Raw genomic sequence first — 8,087 nt, forward strand, 5'->3', positions numbered from 1 at the left:
AAGGGAACCCAGTGCCCTTTGGATATTGCTGAGCTTCCACCTAAAGCAGTTGTAGAGCAGCAAAATCTGGAGATGTTCCTCACCCTTGTTTTACACAATTAATTTGCCAATGATATCAGTGGAATTATCAAATTGCATCAAGAGTAACCTTTGCAGGACCAATGCCTTCTCTTTGTTTTTTTCTTTGAGTTTTATCTAATTATAATTCTTAATCAAGTATGTCATGATCAAGCATATGCAGTGCTACAACTACATGAATCCACTGCTCTCACTTTAAATATATTAATTATATCTTACACAGTCACCCCAAACTGAAGCTCTGAGGTACATGTACAGTAGATGCCTTGGTATGGGCAAGGGCTGTTACATTTTGAAATAATGTCCATGAGGAAACTTCCTTCCTTTGAATAAACCAGAATTCTCTCTTCACTGTTGTATAAATGTATAATGGATTGGAAGACTTGTCTATCAAGTTAATTGAACTTTAATTATTTTTTACATGGGTCTATCTGACTTAAAGCAATGTTGATTAAAATACAAACCCAAACAATACAGGCAGTCCTTTAGTTATCAACTGCTTTGTTTAGCAATCATTCAAAACTGCAATGATTGGTAAACATCCTCCCATTTACAGCCATTGAAGCATCCATGCAATAGGTGCTGTTCAGGTGCTTCAAAACCAGCATGCATTTCTGACTGTTGCAGCATCCCACAGTCTCATGATTGTCATTTGCGAGCTTCACAACTGACTTCCACCACTGCATTTACAGAGAATGTGGAAGTGAAGTTGCCAAGTCACAATTACAAGATGTCTCTCTGAACAACTACAACTATTCACTTGGTTCTAAGTTGGCATGGCAGCATGGTTCTTAGTGACTGCAATGCTTAGAGACAGAGTTGCCAGACCCAATTGTCATTGGTAAGCAAGGACACACCTCTATATGATAGGCAGCTTTGCAATTTTTCCTACCTTGTGCAAAACAATTTATGTACTCTTGTCACTGGTAGATTCTACATAATTTCACGTTCATCATAAGTGGAAACACATTGTGTAATTTAGCATCATTTTCGGGATGCAGTGGTCAACTCCAAGTATAGTGCAACCTGTGCATGCCCAAAGATATCTACAAGGGCATCTTTGTGTCTTCCCTTGCCAAATTGCTTACAAACAGAAGACAACTTCATTGAGGATGAGATGTCAGGGTGAGGAGGAGAAATGTATCCTGTGAATGAAAATTGTGATACTAATGAAAACTTGCATAAGAGTGAGACGGAAAGACAAAGCAAATACAGCGTAGCTTGTATAGGATTATCAGGTTGATTATAGCCATACTTGAAATGTTTCTGAGTGGTGTCAACTCTACTTGAATGATTGTTTTCTTCAACTTGATTAATGTGCAGCAGCATTAAGGTTCACTGTTAAACATAGTGGCTATCTTTTATAGAGAAACTCCCAACAGTTTGACACTAAGATTATTGACTTTTTTATGTGTGCATTTCTAAGTTTATGTTCTGCTGTTTGGGTATTTGTTTGGTTTACTCTCACTTAAATTTTATTTTGTCCATTAAAAATCTGAGAATGGTTATAAATATTGTAAGTATTGTAATGAATGCAGGTTATTTGAAAAGCTGTTTTATTATATCATTCCTGATAATGCTGAAATGTGGGTGTTTTTAATAAAATTTATATTTATTTAATGCACTCTGTCTCTGAGAACATGCTTGGCAGATTGAATCCTTCTCTACTTTCACTTATTCAGTAATTAGAAGATTTTAAAAAGTGCTTGAGCCTTCCAAAGATCCAAAGGCTGAATGAGAATGGTAACTGATTAGTGACATCCAGGGGTGGGATTCAGCCGGTTCAGGCACACCGGTAGCTGTGATGATCAGCTGGGAGTGAACCGGTTCGCTCCAATGATCAGGTGGGCCTGCCCGCCTGCCCCTGCATGCTTTACTTACCTTTATCCTCTCAGCTGATTCGCGCGGCAGAGCAGATTGCCATGCCTCAGCTGTGTTAGTCTCCAGAAGTAACGCGGAAATTAAGTTTTGTCAAAACTGCACATGCGCGCACAGCGCACTTCAGGCGTGGGTACACACAAAACACGTGATCACTGAACTAATTGTTAAACCGGCAGGATCCCACCACTGGTGACATCTGCTTGGGGAAAGCAGCACTGCTTCAAATACGTGGTTACATGTAAATCTATTCACAAAACCGCAATGAATGTAAATTTAAAATTATTTTTTTTTCTAATGGAAAATTCTGAGAACTAGTGAAGAGTACTTATGTGATTGGTGAGAATTTAGACGATGGGACAGACTGCTTTTTAATAGTGACCAAAGTGGACCTTAAGAAAAAAAGGAGCATAGAAATGAAGTGTGAAAGATGCAACATGAATGACTTTAGTAATAACAGACACAAGTCCTGTATGAAAAGTGTAGGTAGGTAGGTAGACAGGATAAATAGAAAACAGACAAAAAAAAAAAAGAGGCTGTGGAAGCTTCTTGGAACAGCATGAAAATAATTATAGAGTGCAACAAAAGTTTGTGGAGTTACACTAGTGCAAAGTATGAAAAATCAAGCTCAGTGGAGGTTGTGAATCAGTAAATTGCATATTACAACAGTGATTGCTGCAAAAAATGAGAATGAGAAAGATTTTGTATAATCAGTAAAGGCAGAATAATGTGCAAAAAAAAATAGTCAAGGAGCAAGGAACTGTTTAGGTTAAAAGAGACAGGAAAATTCAGAACTATTTTGATGGAAATAAAATACTGTTTTCAAAGTTGAGGGGGGAGGGGGCGATCAAATAGGAAGCTTCTAGCAAAGTAAATGAGGTTAAAAATGAAGTAATTTGAGGTGAAATTGAAATAGCAATAGCACTTAGACTTATATACCTCTTCACAGTGTTTTCCAGCCCTCTCTAAGCGGTTTACAGAGTCAGCATATTTCCCCCAACAATCTGGGTCCTCGTTTTACCAACCTTGGAAGGATGGAAGGCTGAGTCAACCTTGAGCCTGGTGAGATTTGAACTGCCAAATTGCAGGCAGCCGGTAGTCAGCAGAAGTAGCCTGCAGTACTGCATACTAACCACTGTGCCACCGCAGCTCTGAAGGAACATTGGAAATACATTATAGATTTTTATGAGGAAGTAAGAGTTACACCATCATAGTCTGATTTATGGAAATGATAATGCTATATCAAGCAGTAGAGTCAAAACAAATGCTACCCAAGATACTAAATTTAGATTAAAGTTTTTATGTTATAAATGTTAGGACAATGTTGTAAATGTTATAAATGTTAGGACAATGGTAAAAGTAGCAATGCTGCCTAGAGAAATACAAAAGTAGAGTTTGTCTGTGATGGGGGTCCCTAACCCCCAGTTCGTGGACCAGCACTGGGCCACAGCATGCTAGAAACCGGGCCACGCAAACAAGTGAAGCCCCGTTCACGCGATGAAGGCAGCATGCAAAACCATGCCCTCTCCAGGCCACAAAAAACCTCTCTCCACAGAATCGGTCCCTGGTGCCCAAGAGGTTGGGGGCTGCTGGTGTATGAAGTGGTTGTATTGTTTGTTTAATATATGTACTGAGAATGCATCTGTACCAGATGATTAGAATAATCTTTTAGTTCTTCCTTTATACAATGGGAAATGTGACAAAACGGAATGCAGAAACTACTGGGAGTTTAGGGGTGTGTCTAGGAAGGTATCTGGCAGAACTCTGAACAAAAGGATACAGGAAATAACAATGAATCAAATCTAGGGAAAGTAGTGAAGTTGTATGATTGATAGGAAGGCTTTTCCTCTCACATTGATTGATTTAGAGAAGCACATGGTAAAGTGAACATGTTTCATGAAATTGCAGAGTTGCAGGTTGGTTGTTGAATACAATAAAAGAGCTATGTGAGTGAAATGCAACATGCAACATAATGAGATACCCCAAATGTGGTTGCTTGCTATTGGTGTCCTACAATAACAGACACCCCAGTCCTAGGTTTACCAGCATTCTAGTCTCATTAAGAAATGCTTCCCAATGTTCGGAAGTGCAAGGAACCAGAAACAATTGGAGCCATGGAATAGACTTTGTCAAATTGGACTCCCTCCAGGTATATCAGTTTTGGAATTCCCAAATTCATGGCCGTTGCAGAGCTTTCTGGAATTTGAAGACCGCATATCTAAAAGAATCTGAGAGTGGTGTGATGGCCTAGAGGTGGAGCTCTCGCCTCACAATCAGGAGGCTATGAGTTTGATCCTAGGTAGAGGCAGATATTTCTCTCTCTGGGTACGTTGAGAATATATCTGCTGAATATAATTCTGCATTGGTGACAAGAAGGGCATCCGGCCAGTCAGATCCATTTAGTTGCCCAGACTCCATCCTGAAAGGGATTATGGGGTCGTTAAAAGGAGATTATGATAATGCTATCTAAAAGAATCTGACATTGAGAAGGCTACTAAAGATGCTTAGTAGCATCACTGTTATTATTTGGAACAGAAAGAACTTATAAGAGATGCAAGAAAACTTTGACCATATCAATTTTTTTTAGATAAATATGTCCTTTATTTTCAATGGCTTAGTTTTATACATAGGTATTTCTGGCTTAGTAAACTCATCCATAAAGTCTTAAGCAAAATGAGGGAGGAGGTGACTTGCTTTAAATGAAGAGCAAAGGGCTGGAATGATAGCTAGTGAAATATTGCTATCCCCTAAATTTCAGAGGGGCATTGCCTCTGCAAAAATGATTCAACAAAAGGGACATAAAGCGTGTAAAGGGAATGATTTGGGATGCAACTTTTGTGCCAATTTTTTAAAAATGTGCCCACCACATAAAAACCACAAGGATAAAAATGCCAAATCCTTTGTGATTACAAAATGTAACAATGGTCACAGTGTTCTTATTCGTGAGCACATTTCTGAAGTTGTAAAATTCTGTGAATCAGTGTCAGTGAATCAGCTTGCTTAGTTCTCAGGTGTCTTGTTCCCATCTTCTCCCTTGCCAATCAACCATAATTAAATATGTAAATGCCAGTTCCCAGGATGTTATTGCTCTCAGAACTCTAGAAGAGAGTTATGTAGATGACCCTCCATAGGCCATGTCAATGAAGCAATAGTCGCAATTTGGCACTGAAAAGAAGTCATCAACAGACACACTCCAAATAAGGTTTCTTGTTCTCCTGACTTAATTATAGCATTTAAATATTTTAAGAGATATTCAGCCAAATACAAAGCAAAGATTAACCCTTTAGCATCAGCTTTACTGCCAAGGATGTCTCTGGATTTCAATATATTTTAAATCTCCTTTTTGGGTGGGAGGTGAAGTGGTGGGTAGCTTTCCAAGTCTATCAAGGAAAAAAAGTCAAAAATAATTGAGAATGACAGGAAAATCCTCATTCACTTGCCTTTCCAATGTTCCTTATTATAGTGAAAGGATAGAAGAAAGCTCCAGGTTTTTGAGCTTCAAAGTCAGTGATGTTACAGTAGCTTCTTTCCATTTCCATTCCAGGCTTATTTGTACCCACCTGTTTTACTAATAATGGATACCTTTACTATTTTATTTATTAAATTTACGTGTTACCCATCTCACTATCAAGCCACTTACAACATTGTAAAAGCAAGTACACAATTTTATAACATTAAATACTAAAATAAAGATTAAATGGGTTAAAAACCAAAATATAATGGGGTAGAAGTTGGATCTTTCTCCTAGTCCACTTATCACCTCCAGCATGGAAATGTGTAAGTCTTACAGGTATGGCACATAATTGATTCTCGTTATTGGCTAATGGCATACTCCATACTTCACTTTCCTGTCTCCTGTTCTGCAGTGACTTGTTTTCTTCCATAAGGTTATAAGTTAGTTTTTTTTTCTCCTGTTAGGCCTTGGAAATTCCAAAACTATACAATATTTTTACGTCTGTTACTTCTGGTCTTCACTCTTGTTGGGCTTGCTCTCTTTTTTTTTTTTTAGTTTTCTTCCGATGGAAAGCTACTTCCTATATCAGTTCCTGTTCTAGCATTTCCTTGATTCGATCAGTCTTTATCCTGCATCCTCTTTTATTTTGGCAGCTGGAGAGAAAGGGCATTCCTAGTGACTTCTAAATGAATAGCAAACTTTGCAATCCTTGTCAATAGTTTTGTGCTATCCTGTCATCACACTGTGAAGTTTATGATTTGAAACATCACTGCTCCTGTAACAAAGAGCCCATGTTTTCCCCTTGTTCCTGATTGCATTGTGCTCTAAATTTCCGTGAAAGAGAAAGTATAAATCAATCGCTTTGCTTTTGCTTTTTGTTATTTCAAGGAGCAAAGAATACAAGTGCGATCATTTGAAGTATAAGTATAGAAAAAGTTAGCTTTTAAATAAGTACAACCCATTTGTTTTAGTAAAAGCAGAGGGGGAAAAAATATCTCAGAATCTCAACTGGCACAGATATGAGCCAGTAAAAAGGCCATTAATGTTCTTTCCACTGAGAACCTGAAAGAAGCAGACTCATTGCTTGTTCAAGGGCCAACATGAAGGCGAGGGAGGAAACCAAAATTATATTTTCGAATTCTTCCTACTGCAGTTATAATTGGGCTCCCCAAGGTATCCCATTCTCTCAGAAATCACCATGACCATTTTATATCATTGGCAGTCGAGGCAAGTTCGTTTTGTAATAATGAAGACAGTTTTTTCAGAAGTGCCATTATGGACCAAAAAGTCCTACATGGAGAATTTGCCTCCAAAAGAAACCTTTGCTGTCCTGGCAGTGACTCTGTTAGGTGGCAAATTACTTCATTCCCAAGTTCTAATGATGCCTCCTAGAGTTCTTTACTAGCCTGCTTGGAAGTGGAGTTCACCAGATTGGTACACTTAACTCCCCTCAGTAGAAGAGTAGAAGTTCTTGATTGTGAAGAGGCTGAAAACTAAGAACTGCCTGAGGCACAAAATATTTGCCTCAGTGCCTGGCTATTGACAATACCTGACCTTGAATAGAGAACTACAAAGTACCCAAAACCAAGGTGTTTTGACATTTCCATTCATAGACTTATTGTTTGTTTAATCAGGTTTTTTTTAAAAAAAGTCCATCTATCTGAGAGGACTCTGGGTGGTGTACAAGTAAAAAAAATATAAAAACATAAAAACTGTGTATACAATTTACAATTTAAAAAGATAAAAATTAATATTTAAGTTAATTAAATGGTGGGGAGGAGGATTTTCAAGGCAGTAACCAGCCCTATGGCTACATGCTCTTCTGCGACCTCCAAGTAAGTCCATAGAACCACATTTTAACCAAGATAGTGGGGGGCCCTATCACCTCTAAGGAGAGAATATTCTACAGGGTGTGGACAATGGCAGAGAAGGCTCTCTTCCTGGACTCAGAAAGTGACATGGTCCACAATTGTGCTGTTCCACCCACTCTTCTTGTGGTCCGCCAGCAGCCTGCGGAGCTGGCAGCAGAGTCGGACAGTGAGGAGGCTGGGGAGGAACAGTCCTGCAGTCTGGGGAAGGCCCGGACGAGGGCTCTGCATCAGAGGCAGAGATGGGGCCAGGACCATCTGGGAGTAATACACAGACTCCGGAGCCTCCAGAGTCGGACAGCAGAGAGGCAGAGGAACAGGAGGAGCCTGTTCCTAGTGCGCACATGCGCAGAGCTGCCAGAAGGCACAAGCAGTTAAAACGAAAGGGACAACTCGGGAGTAAGGCCTGGAGATGATTGCCACCCCCCATAAGGCTTAAAAGAGAAGCAAAGGCATGTGGGCACTTTGCAGGAAAGCAACGTTGTTAATTCTGTTCCCAGTCGGCATCTCTGTTTGATTCTGGAATCCATGTGGCTTTGTCAAGTAGGTCTTTGGCAGCATGTCAAGGGAGATAAAGGTTGGTGATTATCCCTAAGGACTTCTCCCGAAGGACTTTTTGCAACTAATTGGGACTCAGCTGTGAATGAATGTAATTCACAGCTGTTGCAATAAAAGGTTTTGGTGACTACTCTGTGTTGTAATGACTCAGGAAGCCTAGATCACAACTCTTTCTCTGTGTGTCTCTCTCTCACACACAAACACAATTCTGGTTTAGTGGGTTTATTAATATTCCCCAGCAATTCCCTTCA

This window comes from Pantherophis guttatus, chromosome 8 (assembly GCF_059756535.1).
Source record: "Pantherophis guttatus breed Tessera chromosome 8, ASM5975653v1, whole genome shotgun sequence".
Taxonomy (NCBI): Eukaryota; Metazoa; Chordata; class Lepidosauria; order Squamata; family Colubridae; genus Pantherophis; species Pantherophis guttatus.